Source organism: Myotis nattereri (assembly GCF_964212035.1).
Source record: "Myotis nattereri genome assembly, chromosome: 1".
NCBI classification, from domain to species: Eukaryota; Metazoa; Chordata; class Mammalia; order Chiroptera; family Vespertilionidae; genus Myotis; species Myotis nattereri.
Genome location: NC_138075.1, coordinates 211,463,927 through 211,486,119, shown reverse-complemented (window position 1 = coordinate 211,486,119; position 22,193 = coordinate 211,463,927).

The window sequence follows — 22,193 nt, the reverse complement described above, 5'->3', positions numbered from 1 at the left end:
ATCCGCTGGGTATCTTGGAACATATCCCCCATAAAGGGGACTACTATTAACATTGCAGACAATTCCACTTCATCAGTATGTCCATCACAGATCATGTATGACTTCTGTGCACTGCTATATTATGAGCAAAAGATTGTCTGACATAGTCCTATATTGATGCAGGTAGTTGCTTAAACTACAGTTTGCTTGTTTATTTGCTTGTCCCTGAACAGTGCATTTGGAAGATGGCATGTAATGTAACAGGTATGACTGCTAAAATGTTATTATTGTCAGATACACTGTATAAAATAGGTGAATTATCATAACTTATATATTAAATTAGAACTGAGAAAATCCCTTTGGGTTTGTATTTTTCAGAAGTTTTTTTTTTTTAATAATTCCTTGAGGTTATTTTTGTGTGCAATATATGTCACATACCTTAACATCTAAATTCAAAAGTAGAAAAGAGTTATCAGAATGAGTTTAGAAAACAATAATTTTAAGAAACCTTCCTGAGATCTGTTATACTGTGTTAACTTGAGAAATATAAGGAAGACATTTTTGGGGGTATTTTTATTAGCATCTCATATGCCCTTATTGATGTCATGTTTCTCTTACTCTTCTTTATGTTGTCATATCCTTTATGATCTATAATAATCAATAAAATTAATAATAGTATTCCTCTTTGGAAATATATTATTTTAGCAAGAATCCATGATCAAAAATTTCAACCATTACTTATCTGGTTGGTAAGAATATCAATGTCCCTAAAATCTCAAAAAAAAATTTTGCCCACTGTCTTGTCAAATGTTGATATTTTCAAATGTAGAGGTATACAACTCACTTTAAAATGCATTTTGAATTGAAAACAAGATTGTGTTGAAGTCTAGTCATTTCAATTTATTTTAAGTCTCCCACGCATTCTAATTTACTTATAGAAAATATTGTTCATTAAAACATCACTTTTTCCATTTGATTTATGCTGAAGCTTCAACTAGTCAAAGATGTCAGTTCTGAAAAGTATTACCATTTTATAATTTCTGTTTCCTAGGCTGAATGGATATCCAATTTTAGTGAAATTATCCAACAGTTTTCAAATACCAGCATGAATTTAAAACATAGTTATTATTCCTTGAAAATCAAGTATTGAAATGTACAAGTAACAAAATTTTAGTCAGATCATAAATGAAATGAACCCACACAAACAGCTCTTAAAACTTTCTAACCTACGAATTTGAAATCACTGCCTCAGGGTAGTAGATTCAGTGTCTGCAATATACTTCCTAGGGGAGAATAAGGTGAGCTCTAAGTCACTTTTTGCCTAAGGCTGACCTAATAGTGCTTCTGGCATTTTTTGTTTATTTTTATTTTTTTGAAAATACTTCATTGGGTCCTATTCAAAAAGTGCAGAGTTTGGAAATCTATGTAAATTAAAGTTGATCTTTTTGTATGTTTGTCTTTTGCTAGATCAAGTTAATGTAGTTGGACAGAATTTCGCGAAATTAAATAGTATGGTAGGAATTGTGTAAGTAGTGCTACTCAAAGTAGTTGCTCTTTGAACTATGTCTTATTGGTCCAGGATGAGGTAAGGAGTTGGACAGAAATGATAAATCATTCCTTCTTTCTTTGAGAAAGTCTTAGTATAAAAAAAAGTCAGCTGAAATAAAGTGATTTACATTTTTGCACAAGCTCCTAAACTCCTTGTGAATCATAACAAATTTCATGAATCATTATTGGTTTTTCCTATTTTTGTTACATTGTATAAAGGACATTCAGACATTGGCAGTTAAACCTCTAGAGGTGCTATGATTGAAATGACATAACATGCATTATAAATTACTTCCAATAAAGATGGACATTTGCAATTTATTAAGACACAATGGAGAACCAAGAATCCCACCATTTTTTAAATATAAATCCCAATTTTTAAGAATTGGGTGACATTCAATCCAAATTATAGACCTTGATCAGTAACTGACCACTGATTATATGGACAACTTGAAGCAATGCACCCTGGGTAAATTGTACCGATTACATTGTGTGTGCATGTGCGTGTGCGTGTGTGTGTTTTAACCAATGTTTGATTATTCTGTCTGGCAATTCATAGAGGTGTTAACATAAGAAACATCCTGCAGAGAATTTTTATAAGAGTTTGTTTGAGACAAACTGATGACATATGCCAGGGAGCAAGATCTCAAATGCTTCAGAGAGAAACAGTTTTCAGCTTCTTTTATGCTTTTAAAATTAAGGAGGAAAGGTAAGGAAGATTACATGGAGGTGAGACGAAGCAAGACCAGGATGGATTAGCAAACAGTTAATGAGATGATGTGCTCTCTAGAGAGTGGTTATAGATTATTTTCAATGGTGTGCTAACCTAGATACACAGGCACAATGGAGAGGGATTGCTTAAAACAATGATAACCCTTTTACTAAAAAGTTATATGTTGGGGCCTAACTGCCCACCATGACCTGCCCAGTTTGGAATTTATGATCAGACTACCTTATAAGGTTACTTTTCAGAGAACCTCTTTTTTACCCTCCTCCACAGTAGGCTGTCTAATTTTAAATCAACTCTCATAATTTTTGCTGTTACAAATTTGATTGATTTCTATAGTTGCATACATATATTTCTGTTTAGGCCTTTAAAATGTTAACAATCTACATTAAAAATAAATTAAGTGTATGCTTTGAAAAATTATACTGAAAATTAAAACTAAGAAGCATTGAACAGACTGTCAAATCTCAGAGGGAAAGCAGAGGAGGGGGGCCGTGGTAAGAGATCAACCAAGGACTTGTATGCATGCATATAAGCATAACCTATGGACACAGACAGTTAGGGGGGTGAGGGCTTGTGCTAGGGGGTGAGAGCAGACAGGAAGAGGTCAATGGGGGGGGAAGGAGACATATGTAATACCTTAAGCATTAAATAATTTAAATTTAAAAAATAAAAATAAAAAATGATATTGTACAGACTAAAAATAGCCTGTCCCAATTCCCCTTCATCTATCAGTTGTGTGGAGTGATTTATCAAGCCCCCACTGCATCACAGCTATCCTTGGTTGGGATGGGTGGTCATGTTCTTGTTTCTATATAAGGGTTTGATCTATGAACATACCCTAAGCTATACATTTGATAAGTGGCCGCATGGTCTTGAATGAATGTAGCTCAGGACATTACACATGCAAATAATATGGCATGAGGACATACTATGCAAGCTATGCATAAGTTCAAAGGGCATTTGCAACTTCGCATATTCTTATAAAGAAGCATCATTGGGAGAAAGCAGTTTTCATAATTTATCATCCATCAGTCCTAGGTGTTTGGAGGGAAAAGCATGAAGAGACAATACCTTAGGCAACTAGTCTCTCCAAAAAATTTTCAAGGCTCTATCCTGCTAGACTTTTGCGTAGTCCTGATATTCTCTTATGATTTGGGCTAATTTCTGCAGTGAGGGGTTAGTTAAAATCTGTCCCAAAGGCAAAAACAGAGCTTAAACCAGTCAAAGACAGCTTTGAGTGTTCTCAGGGATTTTTTAGTTTCTTTTTGTTGTTGTTTTGTTGTTGTTAGTATCTGAAACACATCTTTTTCTCACTTAAAACGTTTCTCCAAAATTGACTTTAGGGGAGGCATCTAGCAGCTTAAGCTTGTTTCAGTATTTTGCCAATAGCTACTGTCATAAAAAACTAATTGTTATGCCAGTGTTCAGTTTCTATTATTTGGCATATCCCAATACAAATAATGCAAGTAATTGCTCTTTATCAGACCATCAACAAAGATCAAATACATATGTCGCAATTTCCCTTGCTTTTCAGCAAATTTTATGTGTGTATTGATCATATATCATTTATGAAATTAAATTTAACATTTTAAAAAATATTGGCAAATATTTTCACTTAGATGTAATTTTGAAAGAAATATACTTTTCAAAATACCACTATTTCCTTTGTTTAAAAATTTTATTGATAGCTGATAAAATATTTAGCTGGATTATGAATGTTAGATTGAAAACTAATTAATAAATGTACATTTAAATTATTATGTGCTATTACTAGTAAAAAATGATTTAATCCACAATGAATATCAGTTTGATGATATGTTATATCCAGATATAGTAAATTAATGACATATATTAAATTATAGGGAAATTACACCTTCAGTTTCATTATGAGAAGCTTTTAAAATGCTATTTGTCATATCCTGTCATTCTGTCATTATGTAGCATTTATTTCATCACCACCAAACTGATATTATATGAAATGTTGAAGGGTCTTCTTTCAGAAGAAGAAAAACATATGAACAATAAAATACAATAAGTATACATCTACAGACAATTGAATTTGAAAAACAAAGTAAGCAAGCAGAACAGAAACAAACTCATAAATGGGAAGACTATTTTATGGTTGCCCGATGGGAGGGGGGGTCCAGGAGATGGATGATAAAGGTGAAGGGATTAAGAAGTAAAAATTGATTTTGTTTTGTTCATCAGTTTATGTTGTTCATTATATTCCACTAATGAGTGAGATCATGTGATATTTATACAGATCCAGAGACAGAGAAGCATCCATCAGACCATCAAACCTCAGAGGTAAAGTAGGGGAGGGTGGGGGTAAGGGGGAGAGATCAACCAAAGGACTTGTATGCATGCATATAAGCCTAACCATAGACACAGACAACAGAGGGGTGAGGGCATGAATGTGTGTGTGGGGGAGAAATGGGGGAACAAGGACACATATGTAATACCTTAATCAATAAAGAAAAATAATAATGAATTAAATAAAAATGAAGTATAAATTGGTTATTACAGAATAGCCATGGGGATCTAAAGTACAGCATAGATAATATAATTAATAATATTGTAATTACTGTGTATGGTGTCAGATGGGGACTAACTGGTTTATTGGGGTGATCATTTAGTAAACTGTATAATTTCTAATCACTGGGGTATGCACCTGAAACTAATATAAATATAATATTGGATGGTAACTGTAATTAAAATTTAAAAAAGTCATTTTCAAAAAAAGTATGATATATATATATATATATATATATATATATATACTCTTCATTTTGAAGGTTTTTAGATATCTAAAATATGACTATTACTTGTGGTTCCATATTCTTTTATTGCCACTATGAAAAATTGTATATGATTTGATTCAAGTAGGGAATACATATTGCTTATTTGGAAAAATGATGTTTATTCTCATCTCATCCTGAGCACATGGTTTAAATTTAGTACACTTCAGAATTATAATTTTGCACTTATTAAAAGCATTTATTGTGATTACTGAAGATACTCTGTATAACTGAACAAAACTTTTATTTTATTAAATTATTTACAAAAACAATTATTATTTTTATTTATTCCTATTGAGGACTTTTAGAGAGGATGTAGAAGTGTGGGAATATGTGGTTTTGAATAGTTACAAATTGGTAATTTATACAACTGTTTCTTTAAAGTTCACACATATTGTCTGTTCTCTGCTATAGAATATTTTTGAAAGTTAATTTATGCTGTGTTTTCCATAATTTGTTTTTTGGAGGAAAATTTTTTGTCAAAATGATTTTTTAAGTTATGCATTCTTTCAACATTAATTTATTCAGTAACTTATCAAATGACTATGTGGCTGCTACTACTTTTGATGACAATGGTTGGACAAAACACCTGGCTTCTTCAGAGCTTTTAATATGGGAGGCACAGTAAACAAAAGCTACTTCCTAAATAAAGAAGTTACATAGTATGATCAAAGATGAAGGGCACAATGGGGGAAAAATAGGTCATGGTGAGAAAAATGAAGATTGCTGGGAAGGGATGGGAGTTAACATTTCAAATAGGAAGCTCAGGGTAGTTATAGTGAAGGTGACATTTGAGCAAAAATATGAAAAGGTGAGAGGGTTTGTCAAGAGCTATCAGCAGTAAGACCACTCCAGACAAAGGAATTGGCTATTGCAAAGGCCTTAAGGTGAGAACATGCCCGGCATGTCTGGGGAATTGCAAGGTGGCCTCTGTGAGTGAGTGAGGAGTGCCAGCGAATGAGGGCACAGGGGTTAAGTGAGTGGCTAGATCACTTAAAAGCTTAGATATCACGGTAAAACTCTCGCTTTTATATTTGAAAACTTACTTGCGAATTGAATTTCTGCTAATAGCTGAGAGTTCAAATGTCCATAACTTCAAGGAAGCTATACCAAGACAGAAGAAAAAAAATCAGGTTTCAATACAGTGATAAATGCTATGAGATCCAAGTGTAGGGAATTATGGGAGCACAGAAGAAGGCCACCAAAAGAAGACTGATATAATTGGTGAAATTCTGTGACTACAGATTGGTTGATATTTTCTAAATTTTTACAGAAATGGATTCACACAGTATATATATATTGTCTGGGTTTTTTCTCACAGCACAATTATTTTAAGAGTGCCATAGATGTGTAAAGCAATAGCTCATTTTTTTTCAATTCTGAGAAGTATTATTTTGTATTAATATATCATATTTTTATCATTGCTGTGTTGATGGGCATTTATATTCTTTATCAATATTAGTGATTGAAAAATAAAGCAGGTAAGAAATTCATGTACAGGTTTATGGATGAATCTAAGCGTGGTTTTTCTTGAGTAAATGCCAGGAGTAAAATGGCTAGTTTATATAACTGGGACACATTTAACATCTAAAATATTTTTTCCAAAGTGGTTGTATGATATTAATGCCATCAACAGTTTATATCCTGTTGCTTCACAACCTTTCCTTGAGCAGGTATGAACAGCCTTAATAATTTTAGCTATTTAAATAGATATGTAAGCATATCTCATTGTGATCTTAATATGTATTTCTTTTATGTCTAAATATGGAGCATTGAAACAATTATTTTTTTTTAGAGAGAAGAAATGAGAGACAGAGAAACATCGATGTGAGAGAGAATCATCAGTTGGTTGCCTCCTGAATGTGCCCCAACCTGGGATTGAACCCACACATGGGTATGTGCCCTAACCAGGAATTAAACCTGCCACCTTTTAGTGTATGGAATGACCCTCAAACCAACTGAGCAACACTGGTCAGAACCTGATGCGTGTTTAAATGAGTAAAGCTTATATTAAACTAGGGGCCCAGTACATGAATTTGTGAACCTTAAAAGGAACTGTGGGCCAGGAGGCTGCAGTGGGCACAGGGGTGGGTCTCAGCCCATCTTTCGCATCCCCGCCAGGCCCCTCTCACCACGGCCCCCAGTTCCCTGTCTGCCTGCAGCCTCGCTCCCCACTCCCACCACAGCTGCTCCCCACACACTGATGGCGCTGGTCCCGCTCCCACCCACTGATGGTGTGGAGCTATTGGGGCCGGTGCCAGCAGCAGGTGCCAGTGGGGCCTGTGCCGGCAGTGGGTGCCAGCGGGGCTGTTGCTGGCAGTAGGTGCAAGTGCTGGAAGGTACCATGGTGTGTGGGAGCAAAGAATTTTCAGTAAACACCAGAGGCTCGCCCTGATGACAGCAACCAGTGTCCTGCCTTGGTCTGGCGGCCCTGCTCACCTGTTCCACCATCCACGTGGTCAACACCTGCTTGTTCCAGGCTTTGCTGCCTGCTGCCAACACCTGCCATGTTCCACGTGTGCCCCCTGGTGGTCAGCACACGTCATAGCAACTGGTTGTTCGGGTGTTCCGCCGTTCCGTTTATTTGCATATAAGTGTTTTATTATATAGGATAGGACAACACATTAGGAAAGCTTGAATGGCTTAATACTAGTTTATGGAGGAAAGGATGCATATTTTCTAGAGTTTAGTAGTAGAATTCTTTTATAGAATTTATTTAGAATCCTACAGTACTGTACTATAATGAGCACTTGTACATTACAATTTGGTGTGCAATAAACTTATTGGGATCACTACATTTCTTATTCAAATGAAGAAATTGACTTGTATTTCATTTAAGGGTTTTGTTTTTTTGCCATAGGAATAAGTTACATTGTTAGTTGCAGAATTTTATTGAATTCTAAATCTGTCTCTGATAAAAAAGCTTTTGCAGTGAGAAATCACTTTATACAAAACACAAAAGTTATATAACACTCAATTGTGATACCATCCATATCTCTATGTTACAAAGTGATGCTCTCCATGTTAACACTAAGGCAAATCATTGCCAGATGACTTCCTAACACTGATTGTATAGATGGAATCTAGGTTGACTAAAAGTTTTTTATTTTATTGAGGCATAAGCAGTTCAGAAAACATGTATTTGGAATGAAAGATAATGTTTTAAGAGTTATTCGGAGATTATAAATTGTATATTTCCATCTTACTCTCTGCCTAGCACACAGTGGCATTTCACTACAATACTTAAGCTAATTACCTAAACCTAAAATGAATATTAATAAGAATAAAATGTAAGATTTTTCTGGGACAGTTAACTATGAACTATATTCATTATTTCTAGCAGTTAAAGAGAAAGTGGCAGTAATATTGATTTTCAAATTACTTCAAGTTCATTGATTATAAGAATGCATTGAAAACAAACAAACAAAAAATAATGTAAAGGAATTAAAAAAAACAGAGATTGACCCAATGTGTCAATGTGTCTTAAAGTTATTAGAACCATTTATAACAGAACTTAGTGTTCAGATATCCTATCTAATAAAAGAGAAACATGGTAATTAGCCATAAGTCCGCTACCCTTCCCATTGGCTAATCAGGACAATATGCAAATTAACTGCCAGCCAAGATGGTGGCCGGCAGCCAGGCAGCTTCAAGCGAATATGAGGATTGCTTGCTTCAGTGATGGAGGACTCCAACGTTCCCCGCCTGCCACTGCTGGCCTCTGAGCTTGCAGTTTGAAACATTGTTACAAATATAGAAGCTAAACAAAACCCCAGAAACCTGCTTTTAGCCAGCTGGGATCTCAGAGCTGGAGTTGAAAGCTTGTTTCCATTATAGAACCCAAACAAACCAGATACCTGCTTTCAGCAGCGGAGGCTTTAGAGCTGGAGCCAAGCCTCAGAGCTAAAGCTGACCCAGAATAATAAAAGAAAAGAAAAAAAAGGAGCGGTCGGGAGCTTCAGTCACCCGCCAGCCTGAAAACAGCCCTCAGCCCCTCACCCAGACTGGCCAGGCACCCCAGTGGAAACCCCCACCCTGAAGGGTGTGCGACCAGCTGCAAACAGCCATCATCCCCTCATCCAAGCTGGCCAGACACCCCAGTGGGGACACCCACCCTAATCCAGGACACCCTTCAGGGCAAACCAGCCGGCCCCCACCCGTGCACCAGGCCTCTATCCTATATAGTAAAAGGGTAATGTGCCTACCAGCACCGGGATCAGCAGAGCCTCGAGGCCTCCCAGCACCGGGATCAGCATGACAGGGGGCAGCGCCCAAACCCCCTGATCGCCCTGTGGCTCTGTGTGTGACAGGGGGGAGGGCCAAAACCTCCCTATCTGCCCTGCTCTGTTCGTGACAGGGGAAGGCACCCCAATCCCCTGATCAGCCCTGCTCTGTGCCTGATAGGGGGGAGCTCCCCAACCCCCTGATTGCCCTGCGGCTCTGTGTGTGACAGGGTGTGGCGCCCCAACCCCCTGATTAGCCCTGCTCTGTGTGTGACAGGGTGCGGTGCCCCCACCCCCCCACGGACCCTGCTCTGTGTGTGAGGGGGTAGAGCCATAACCTCTCCATCGGCCCTGCCCTGAGTGTGACAGTGGCAGCGCCCCAACCCCCTGATCGGCCCTGCTCTGTGGGTGATAAAGGGCGGTGCCCCAACTGCTCCCCACAGGCCCTGCTCTGTTTGTGACTGGGTAGAGCCATAACCTCCCCATTGGCCCTGCCCTGGGTGCGCCGCCCCAACCCCCTGATCCGCCCTGCTCTGTGTGTGACAGGGGGCAGTGCCCCAACTCCCCTATCGGCCCTACTCTGTGAGTGATGGGGGGAGCTCCCCAACCCCTTGATCGAGCCTGCTCTGTGCATGACAGGGGGGAGCTCCCCAACCCCCTGATGGACCCTGCTCTGTGTGTGACAGGGGGAAGCGCCTCAACCCCCTGATTGGCCCTGCTCTGTGCGTGACAGGGGTGGCGCCGCAACCTCCCCATCGACCCTGCCTTGAGTGTGACAGGGGGCGGTGCCCCAACCCCTGAATCAGCCCTACCATGAGCGTGACTGAGGGTGGCATTGCAACCTCCCCATCTGCCCTGCTCTGTGCATGACAGGGGGCGGAGCCCCAACTCCCCAATAGGCCCTGCTCTGAGCCCGACCAGGGGCTGCATCTAGGGATTGGTCCTGCCCTCTGCCACCTGGGAGCAGGCCTAAGCCAGCAGGTCGTTATCTCCTGAGGGGTCCCAGACTGCGAGAAGGTACAGGCCGGGCTAAGGAGTCCTCCCTCCCTGCCAAGTGCCCAAATTTTTGTACACCGGGCCTCTAGTTCATTATATAAGCATATTCAGAAAATAAGTATAAAACAATAATCAATGTGTATGAGAATGAAATCATTCTGACAAAGGACAATTTTTATATAGCTATTGCCTAAAACCATTGTTTTTCACTTCAATGATTTTCATTTTAATTTATAAAAATATAAAAATAATATCTAGGAATGCGTAGTTGGTACCTTGGAACATGCACTCTAGTTGTTTACTGTTCATTGTTCAAAAGTCAACAAGTTTAGAACTCTGTAAAGCATCATATTATGGAAAAAAGGCAGCCCTTATCCTTTTCAAAAACAAAGCAGATGATGTTGTATATGCAATATCAGGGGAAAGAATCCACCTAGTAATGTTGGTGGAAAAAAAGTGACAGATTTTCGTTGTAATTTTAGAACCATACTTAAAACAAAATATTGTGTTAATAGCCTTGAATAAAGTAAAACAACAACAACAACAAAAAAGCAAAAAACTATTTCTAACCCATTGACAAGTACCTAGGAAAAACTATAAAGAAGACAAGTGGTAGTGATTCTACTAAAGGAGTCATATACAATATGTTTCAGCAGTTTCCATGTATTTTTCCTAAAAAAGCTATTCCATTTAAATTAAAAAGAGCTCTATTCCCTTGCCAAGTTAAATAGGAGACATTATTTGTTTTTCAAATTAATCAATAAAATAAATTGACATATTTCTAGGAAACAGACATGTACACTAAGTTAAAATAACAGTATTGGATTTGTCCAGCAAACATTAAACTCCTTGCCACCAGCTAAATCTGTATTCTGCCAGGTGACAAAGGCCATGTTCCGTACTACTCACAGCATGGTACAAAGCCTGGTCCCCTTGGCACCCACCTTTCCTGTTGATATGCACAGATTGTCCGACATAGAGACCTCTGTTTTGTGGGTATATGAGCAAGTGTGTATTCTTTCTCAGAAATGGGCATTTCTTAAAGCAAATTGATGATACAATAATTCACCTTAGTCTTGTCATTGAAAGAACATTGCTTTCTCAAAAGTTTTGGTCCTGGAACTTTAGTTTTCTAAATTCATTGTAATATAGCAATTATATTGCATATTTCATCAGACATTTTTAAACCTTAGAAAGCATGAGTCATTCTATCAATATGCACTTTATGTGCACAACACTAAGGATAGAGCAAAGCAAATTAAATTTAAACAAATTAAATTTGTTTTTTAAATTTTTATGTATACTGTAAGTAGATGACATTGGTTAACATGGAAAACAGTTCTTATGAATCAAAAGAGGGAGTATCACCTTGTAAATACAATACATGGATATTATTCTCAAGTCTTACCTTGAAAAACTGTTAAGCATCCATTTAAATCATTCATTTAAACAATATTTCTTGAATATATTAAATGTTTATGATGTGGCAGTAATTTTTTAAGTTCAAGGTACATGAATAATACACAATTTGTAAATTTCCTAGTTCCTTTGTATTTTGGTTACACTCAAGTCCCCCATACCTTTATTAAACTTAGACATTAATTTATTATTTTAGAGATATCCTAATGATTTAGTGCATATTACTGTCATTACTTCCTATATATTTTTAAATGTCACTGAATAGAGATTAAATTTCCATTATTTCACTAATATTTTGTGATAGACTGATAATAAACACAGAACAATAAACAAAAATGCCCATGTTCAACACCTCATTCATCAGTGTGTTGCTCTATCCTTAGTGTTGGGAACATAAAATGCATGTTGGTAAAAAGCTAAGGTTTAAAGATGTCTGATGAAATAAGCATATTACAATTAATTTAGAAAACTAAAGTTTCAGAACCCAAAACTTTGAGAAAGCAATGATATATCAATAATAAGACTAACGTAAATTATTATATTATCAATTTGCTTTCAGAAATGCCATTTCTGAGGATAAATACTTTGAGGGTAGCTAGTGAGAACTGCTAAACCAATGACAGCAGGAAATACATTAGCTAAATGGCATTTTACAGTTAGTCATACCTGGTTATATAATATTAAAGAAAATCTAGAGCATAACATGTGACCATATACCCGCCCTAGATATGTAAAACCTGATTGTGTTTTTAAGTATAACATTTTAGAAATTATTGTTTCCTGTTTCTTTCTGAAAAGTAATGATCTGGGTACTTCATCATGTATGATTATTGAAAACCAGTTATAACAACAACCTCTCACTCCACCATTAACATTATTTAAAAATATTTATATATTTTTAATAACTTATTTTCTTGTATTATGTAATAGGACAGATAAAGAGAAAAAAACCTATTGGCTTTCCCATTGCTTTTATCTTAGTTACAAGCCTCATCCCATAAAATCAATAATAGCACTCATGGGCATGTCCTAAGCTGAAACAACACCAATTCTTCTCTTCTAAGCCACCAGTGCCACTAAGTCTTGCTATCAAGCTGCCATTTATATCTTCTGGCTCACAATACTTAGTAATTTCAATTCTATGTAGATCTCCTGAGACATTTTGAAAACATGGATCTTTTTAAAGGTTAATATTATATGACATGAAGGCATTCTACAGCAAATTATTAAATTGTTGGCTTCTATCAGTCTGAATAATCCATCAATGTGATGATATGCTGAAATTTAAGTGTTAAATAAAAATGACAAATTGTGTGGTCAACAACATTCTCTACTAATTGACTACACTAGACAATAAAGATGTTCCCTCTTCTACACCAGATACAATTCTTTGGGAAATCTATGGACAGTAAGTCTCAGCAGATCTAGCTGATATATACGTGTATCCCCACTTAGGATCTTCCTCAAAGGGTCATTTCCTAATGCAAATCTGCATGTTCCAACCTTAAAACCAACTACATGTAAACCTTTGGCTTTCCATAGGTGAATTTTAACTTCTTTACTTACAGAAAACTTATCTCATATGAACCCTTTGAATTTTTCTAATGATACCATTCTTTTCTTTACTCTCATCTTTGTCCATCTTTCAAAACTGAACTCCTCGCCAGTTCTATCATTAATTTTATCGCATTGTGGTGTTTGTTTGTTGATTTTTTTTTTAAGAATCTGGAACAACTATTCCATCAAACATTTCAAGTATTTCCATCCTCAGCTAGCACTTGACATTTGCAATTCTTTTCCAGAATTCCTTTTGTCAAATGGGGTGGGCATAAAAAACAATAAAAGTGTACCTTCCTTTAAAACATTAGTTTTTACTCCTTCTTGGCATAGCAGAATGTCTCAATATAACAAATTTAAAATGCCATTCCAATTTCCCCACAATTATTCCTTTTAATCCCTCTACATGACCATTTAAAATCCAATGTAATTAGATTCTTAATGCGAAGAATAATCTTTTAATTTCCAAATTTGCTGCCATTATCTAAAGTTTTATTATGCATGTTGTACTTTATTTGGTTTATATCTCCCTATTCTTCATTTCCATGCTTGGCTGCTGCTTCATGGGATTTTCCTAATTCTATATTATACCAATCAAACATCCAGTGTATATTTCAGTCTTTAAAATATTCTTCAACTCAAGTATTGTTTTGAAAAAGATTCATTTTTTATCTAGCTAATTATCAAATGCTTTTTATGCCTCAAGCATTAACTATATTCTCCAACATTCAATTGTTGGACCCCTTCTTCTATTTTCAATCTGAGAACTTAGGAATATCCTGTGAATCATATTGTCCATGCTCTCTTCTAATTTTCTAGTTTTATGCTCTGTATATAAGTCTATGCTGCCTATAGAAAGCTCATTTTAACAAAAACACACAAGCAGGTTAACAGTAAATAGATAGGTAAGTATATGTCATGCTGAAACTAATCAAATAAAACTGAAGGAGCTATCTTGCCAGATAAAGTACATTTAAGAATAAAGAATATTACTAGGGGAAAGAATGTCTTTTATATTGATAAACTTTTAATTAATAGAGAGATGTTCCTATATTCTAGCACTTTAAATATCTGATAACAAAGCTAATAGAAATTAAGTGGGAAATAGACAAATCTAGACATATATATCCTGAGGTTTCATCACTGACCTCTTAATAATTAATAAAACAAGTTGGAAAAAATTAGTAAGAATATAAATGTTTTGAACAATTCTATCAACCAGGTACACCTAAAGTGACATTGGTAGAGTACTCCTCCCAATAAAATAGTTACAAATTATTTCAATCAGTGCATTTTTTAGAAAAAAAAGTGAAATGAATATAAAAAATGTATTTCAAAATGTATTTTGAAAATCCCCAAATATTGAAAGCCAAATAATACACACATAGGTTCAAGAGAAAAGTTAGCCAGTTTTGCTCAGTGGGTAGAGAGTAAGCTGGCAGACCGAAGTTCCGAGGTTCAATTCAAGTCAAGGGCACATGCTAGAGTTGTAGGCTCAGTTCCCAGAAGGGTGGCATGCAGGAGGCAAACGATCAGTGATTCTCTCCCGTCATTGATGTTTCTATCTCCCTCTACCTCTCTGAAGTCAATAAAAATATATTTTAAACAAACAAAACTTGCAAAGTATTTTTATGTCAATGAAAAAGAACACCCAGCATATTAAACTTTGGGGGATTCAGCTAATACAATACTTAGATGAACATTTTTGGCATATTATAAAAGAAGAAAGTTTCCAAATCAATGAGCTCAGCTTCCATCTTTTAAGAAAATAGAAAGATGAAACATAAAAAAATGTTCAGTGTCATAAGTCATCAGGAAAATGCAAATTTAGGAGAGCTAAACTTGTAGCAACTGTTAATACCAAGGATTGGTGAAGATGTTGAAAATCTTGGACGTTCTTTTACTGCTGATAGATATGAAAAATGGCACAACCACTTTGGAAAACAATTTGGCCATTTCTTAATGGGTTAAATATCCACCTATCAAATATTTAAAAAATAAAAAGCTTGGCAAAAAACTAGACAAATAGGTTATAGAAAAGTAAACTAAAGATAAGCTAAAAAATTCAATTACATTCATAAGAAGAGAAGTACATATATTACTACCCTGAGATACAACTATCAAATGTATTAAAATGAACAAGTTTGCCAATTTTAAAATGTAAACATTCTATATATTTAAACTAACTGAAAATAAATAAAATCACCCTCAAACACTGAAATCAAACTGAAACAGTTTAACCGAATTGTATATTAAAATTAGTAGATTAAACCACACAGAAAAAAAAATTAATGGAAGCTTTTTATATAAAATTGCCTATATTAAAAAATAACTTTTATTTAACAAATAGAACAACAATAGGGTAAAAAGGCAAGCCATAGCCCAGTAAACAATATTCAAAATACAGATGGACAAAAAATCAACCTTATGTAACAATAGTCAGAAAGACAATGTGTAGAAGAGCAATTCTGAATAACAAGCAAATATGTCGCAAAAAACATCAAATTAGTGAAGAATAACAAATTTCAAATAATATCATTTTACAGTCAACATACTTGCAAAACACCTGAAGTTCTAAAATATAAAGTACTGCAAATAAGAAACCCCAAATGATAATGGTAGGTATATAAAATCAAAAACATATTTGGAAAAAATTGGAAAATATATAATAAGTTTTAAGGCACACTCCAAGTTAGCTTTTTAGTATACAAGCTAGCCATACATTGTAGAATGATTTAATAAGAGTAGCAAAACATTAATGCCTATCAGTAGGGAGATGGAAATATAAAATTTGGGTATACAAATATTAGATTTAGAGGACTGGTGCATGAAAACTCATGCACTCAGGGGGGGTCCCTCAGCTTGGCCTGTGCCCTTTCACAGTCCAGGACCCCTCGGGGTATGTCCACTGTGGGCTTAGGTCCACTCCCCGGGGGTTCAGACCTAATCTGGCAGTCAGACATCCTTCTGGCAGCCCGGGAGCCCTTGGGGGATGTCTATCTGCCAGCTTAGGCCCACTCCCTGGGGGAGTCAGACATCCTTAGTGCTGCCGAGGAATTGGGGGAGGCTCTCACCACCGTCGCTGTGCTTGCAGCTGTCAGCCTGGCTTATGGCTGAGTGGAGCTCTCCCTGTGGGAGTACACTGACCACCAGCAGGCAGCTCCTGCATTGAGCTACCCCTGGTAGTCAGTGCAAATCAGAGCAACTGGTAGTTTCCTGTTTTTCCCCTGTTAGGGTGAATTTGCATATTAACCTTTTATTACATAGGACTAGAGTCCTGAGGCACAAAATTCATGTAAGAGTAGGTCTTCCTTCCCCTGGCTTCCAGCACCGGCTTCCCTCTTGCACCTGGGACCCAGGCTTCCCTCTAGCTGCCAGCAGGCACCTGAGACCCGGGCTTCCCTCCAGTTCCATCCATGCCTGGGTTGCAGGCTCAATCCCTGGTAGGAGAGCATGCAGAAGGTGGCTAATCGATGTTTCACTCTCACATTGATGTTTCTCTCTCTCTCCCTCTCCATTTTTCTCTCTCTAAAAATCAATAAAAATATTAAAAAATTAAGTCATACAGAAACAGACACATACAATTTTTCAATTATCCTTTATGGAACATTTGAGGAGTGTTTGCTTCCACCCATACTAAAATCATTCCCATACACATTGATTATTGTTTTACCAAGCTTCTCCTGGGCCACCGGCAAGCACCCGGGACCCAGGCTTCCCTTGCAGCCCCAGGTGCATCTGGAAGGTCATCTGGTCTAATTAGCATACTGCCCTTTTATTATTATAGATACAATACATGATGCATTAGAAAAAAAACTAAGAAGATCAGATCTGTGTGTACTGACATAAAAAGTACCTTAAAATATGATATTGTGTGTAAAAGAAAGATAGATGATACCAGAAGTATAAGCCATTTATGTGAAATTTAAAATGAAAACTACAGATATGGAACTATAATACAGATTTTCTCCACTATCCATTGGTAGAGAATTATTATGAAACATTTTCTATGAAAGAGGGTAACGTGAAGAATATTCCCTACTCTCTGAAAGTTTGTGTTACACTACTTCACTTTTACAAAAAAGTAACACTAGTATCTGTTTTGCTAACAGAAAGAAATCTGAAAAGGGTTTTTGCTTTTACCAAAAAAGCCCTACCGTACTCTATTTGGAAAGTGAGGGTCACCTGTAGCCCTAAAACCATGGACAGCAAAAACAACCACTGATTTCTAGTGAGGGAAGGATAGCAATTAGGTAATGGAGTCTGGTATGAACAGAATGAGGATAAAAGTCTGCATTTAATCTTTTTTTAACACCTGGTCTGTATGCATATGTGTGTTTGGTACATTACCTTATGCTGTTTGTAAAATTAAAGCAAAAATAAAAATAACTGAAGTTTCATGTGCACCTTTAGGAAGATTATAGAATTCCAAGTTACTTTTTGGAGATGTCATTATAGCACCTTAAAGCCAAAGGGTGAATCTCTTATTATTAAAGCAAAAACCAAAACCTAACAAATGAAACAATTTTAAATATTTAATGGTATCATACAATTTTATTATCTTGTAGTTCCAACCTCTTTGATGAGTTTTAAAAGCTGTTACTTGTAGTGGTTTCAAAGTTTTGGCTTTTTTTTTCTTTCTTTTCTAACTTATATGCCTGACCTGTAAACTTTTCTAATCCTCTTTAAGTATTTTAGGCCTAAAATATCCTTGTTAAAAAATATGCAAATCTTCATTATAAGACCTTACAAAGAACTTATTTGGCTTTTAGTCTATCCTTTTTAAGATGACTGCTATCCAATAATCCTCACTTGATTATTTTTCCATTGGGAATTTCTCAGGTCCTTGCAAGTGATGCATGAAGACTTTCGGGGCAATATATGCAAATTAATATATATACATTTTTAAAATGTATTAATAAGTAATAATATTCTAGAGTTAAAATGCAATTATTCTAATCTGCAATTCTAGAATTGATTATCTTTTATTTGTGGAATTCAGTATTTTCTTCTATATCTAATAACCAGTTTCATATAGAAGATAACTTATGTCATAAATAAATAGTAATGGCATTCATTATGTAGAAAATTCTGGCAAAACAATATGAAAAATAGTTTACTAAGTACAACTAACTGTTCAAATGATAGAATCTTGAGTAGATATTTTGAAAAGTATGCTAAGGGCAATTCTATTCATTGTGTGATAATCAGGAACAATAACTTAAGGTTACTTCCTAACATTATAATTGATTATTTATATAAAGCATTTTATTGTGTTTTAGTCAAGTTTTAGAAAATGAGTTAGGTGCTTAGGTTAATATATGTTACATATTTTCCCCATTTAAGATAAAAAACACCCCTCTCCTAATTGCTTTGCGCGCGCACGTGTGTGTGTGTGTGTGTGTGTGTGTGTGTGTGTGTGTGTGTAGTGTGTAGAACCTGTTTTCAAGATTGGATATGAGAGACCTGTGTACCTAGTTAGGGTATTTTCAGGATACCCCATCACTTTTATTTCATCTAAATTCAATTCACATGTTGAAAAGTGATTTGTAGGTGGTTTTCATAAGTGGTATTTTTTGGCTTGTGTTTGCAGACTTCTAGATGATTCTTCAAGTCCGCATTCCTTTCTTTATGCAGCTATATTACATTTTATTTCTCTCTTTTTTTTTTTTTGCTCAACTCAAGCCAATAGATTGTGAGTAAAAGTAATTGACATTATTTTTCATAAAACCTTTCATGCTTTTCTCTCCACTTGACAATGCCTGGAATTACAAGAACACCTAGAATAAACCCCCGTGTATACTTTAATAATTTTGTATTGCAGAAAGAATGACTAATTAATAAATGTGTTATGTAACTGTAGTTGAAGGCTCTCGGTGGGTGTTGCTTGAAAATAATTCACAAAGTCTGGCCGGTGAGGCTCAGTTGCTTGGGCATTGTTCTGTGCACCAAAAGGTTGCTGGCTTGAACCAGGTCAGGGCATATGCCTGGGTTGCAGGCTCAATCCCTGGTAGGAGAATGTGCAGAAGGCAGCTAATCGATGTTTCACTCTCACATTGATGTTTCTCTCTCTCTCCCTCTCCTTTCTTCTCTCTCTAAAAATCAATAAAAAAGTATTAAAAAATTAAGTCACACAGAAACAGGCACATACAATTTTTCAATTATCTTTTATGGAATATTTAAGGAGTGTTTGCTTCCACCCACCATTAAAAATGTCACCCTGGACACTGTGGCTCAATTGGCTGAGCTTTGTCGCATACACCAAAAGGTTGCTGGTTCGATTCTGGGCACATACCTAATTTGGGGGTTTGGTCCCCCAAGGGGTGCATGTGGGAGGCAACTGATCAATATTTCTCTCTCACATTGATGTTTCTCTCTCCCTCTCCCTTTCTCTGTCTAAAATCAATAAAAACATTTTAAATGTCTTTTAGAAACACTGGGGATATAGCAAATACAGTCACTAAGGTGTTTGAGTGCCTAGCATAGGACCTGATTGTGAAGGGTGCACTGATCTATTTAAGCCTATATATGTATACTAGAGGCCCAGTGCACAAAATTTGTACATGGGTAGGGTCCCTAGGCCTGGCTAACGATCAGGGCCGATTGGGGCCTTCTGGCTGCCAGCCGGGCCTTCCTTCATTCCGTGCTGCCCCCCTGGTGATCAGCGAACGTCATAACGAGGACAATTTGCATATTAGGCTTTTAAATAGAGATGTATAATATATATATACATATATATGTATATGTATATATATATGTGTGTGTATATATATTATATGAAATAATTTATATGAAATAATTTATAGGTTGTGGATCCTCCAACTTCATATGTTTTTTATTGTGTGTTGATTCAGGCTTCACTATTTCAATTAACTTGGGACATGTTTTTGTCTCATTATCCAGCTATCGTGGAACTTCATATCTAATTTATTATGAAACAAAAACCAAGAGCCACAGCTTCAACACCACTTGCCATAATTAATAGTTTATTCTAGAAAATTATTTTGTTCATGGCAGTGTTTTAGTGATAGCTTTAAAGAGTTCTTTTCTCTATCATTGTTATAGTTTTGTCATGGGGGCATAACAGGTGGCAGATGCACAAGTCATGATTTCTTATACCATCTGGATCAGTAATGCAACATATATTTATTATAATTAAGCTTTTTTTCTGGCTCACCTTTCTTTCCAGTATTAAATCTTACAATTAAAACTGATAAAGAAGCACAACAGACTACAGAATTAATTCAATTACTGTATTAAAATGAAATATTTGAAGTCTTTCATTGGATTTTCCTCCACTAATTAAATCAAAAGCAATATATAATAAATGTTATGTTACAAAATACCATATTGTTTAGCAGATGTAAAAACTCCTTCTTTTTAAGGCCTTGAAAAATAGAATCAAGGCATCATTTAGATAATGACTTGAGAGTGACAGGACTGCAAATCATATCTATTTTATATGTACCCAATCATTGCAATAATAACTGTATAATTTGGTGTGCAGAATCCAAACAGCAGTTCATGGTATGGTAATAGTCATTTTAATCTTTGATGTTTAATCAGATGTTTATAGAAATATAGTCATTTAATGTTTTTATTGTTTATACGAATATGTAATTTCTCCTCATTTTTACTCATTCCCTGATCTGCAGTTAAGTATATTTAATAATCAGTGCTGAAATTCCTTTCTATTGTATGGATTGCATTATATGCTGTAGGCACAAAGCAAGAGAAAATAATGGAGCTTTCAAATACTTACGCTTCTTGTCTCCAATGAATGTAAGATAATTGCATTAAGAAAGAGGCAAAATGTTATGCTTTCATCTAAGGAAATGGTTATCATTGTCTAACAAAGAATGAAATAAACTATGTAGATAAAGACTCTACCTCGATCCCACATAAATCATGCAAAACTAACACATTTATCCTAAATGTCTCTAAAATTTGAGAATGTATTCTTTGTTTGAATAAAAAGGGCTGGAAATAGGTTAAGCTGTATTGCATTAAAAGTAGAAATATATGAATCTTTGTCAACACAACTGTCCTTAATTTCATTGAGGAGATTTTATATATATATATATATATATATATATATATATATATATATATATATATATAATGGCCATGTAATAGATTTAATGAAAATAGTAACACAGATAATACATGAATTAACTGGATGGTGATTAAACAGAAGCACACACTTTTATTTATATGTGTCAACATTAAAATGACTTATAGAAAAAATTTACTTATTTACATAAATATTCCAGTATGCATAGTTTTCTATAAAGCACTGAGCTAATCTATGTGCATGTTTATGTAATGCTTATTATAATCTAACATAATTTTTCAAATGGGAGCCTATAATTTAGATAGTTTAAGTAACCTACCCAAATAGACCTGCTATTACATGGCCAAGTGAGTAATCAAGATTGTCTTACTAGTTAACCAATGCTTAGGAACATGGCTGTGTAATGTAGAAGTCAGAATAAAGCCACAGACAGATCAAGCTTACACAAGTGCTTACTGTATAAAGGAAGGTCTGACTCTCATAAAATGTGTTGCAGTGCAATAGAAAATTGCTGTGAAAACATTATGGTTCTCTTCATATGTGTATGTTATGATTCTCTTTATATGTATGTATATACTCAAGTTAAACATGCATATATTTGAAATAATCTTTTTCATTTATGAAAGCAATTTCTCCCAATTGAAATTTTAAGCCTGCATTTTATACATAAAATCCAAGCTCAAAAAATATCTCACAGTCTCACAATTCGCTCCCATTCTCATTTAATATTTATTTCAATTCTTCACAAGAAAATGCTAAACAATAATGTATGTTTTTTTTTCTGTAACAGGCATTCACTAAATTACAATATTGATAGAAAAGAACACTTTACTAAATGTGTATAACAGTTTTTCTTTGTGTAGAAAAAC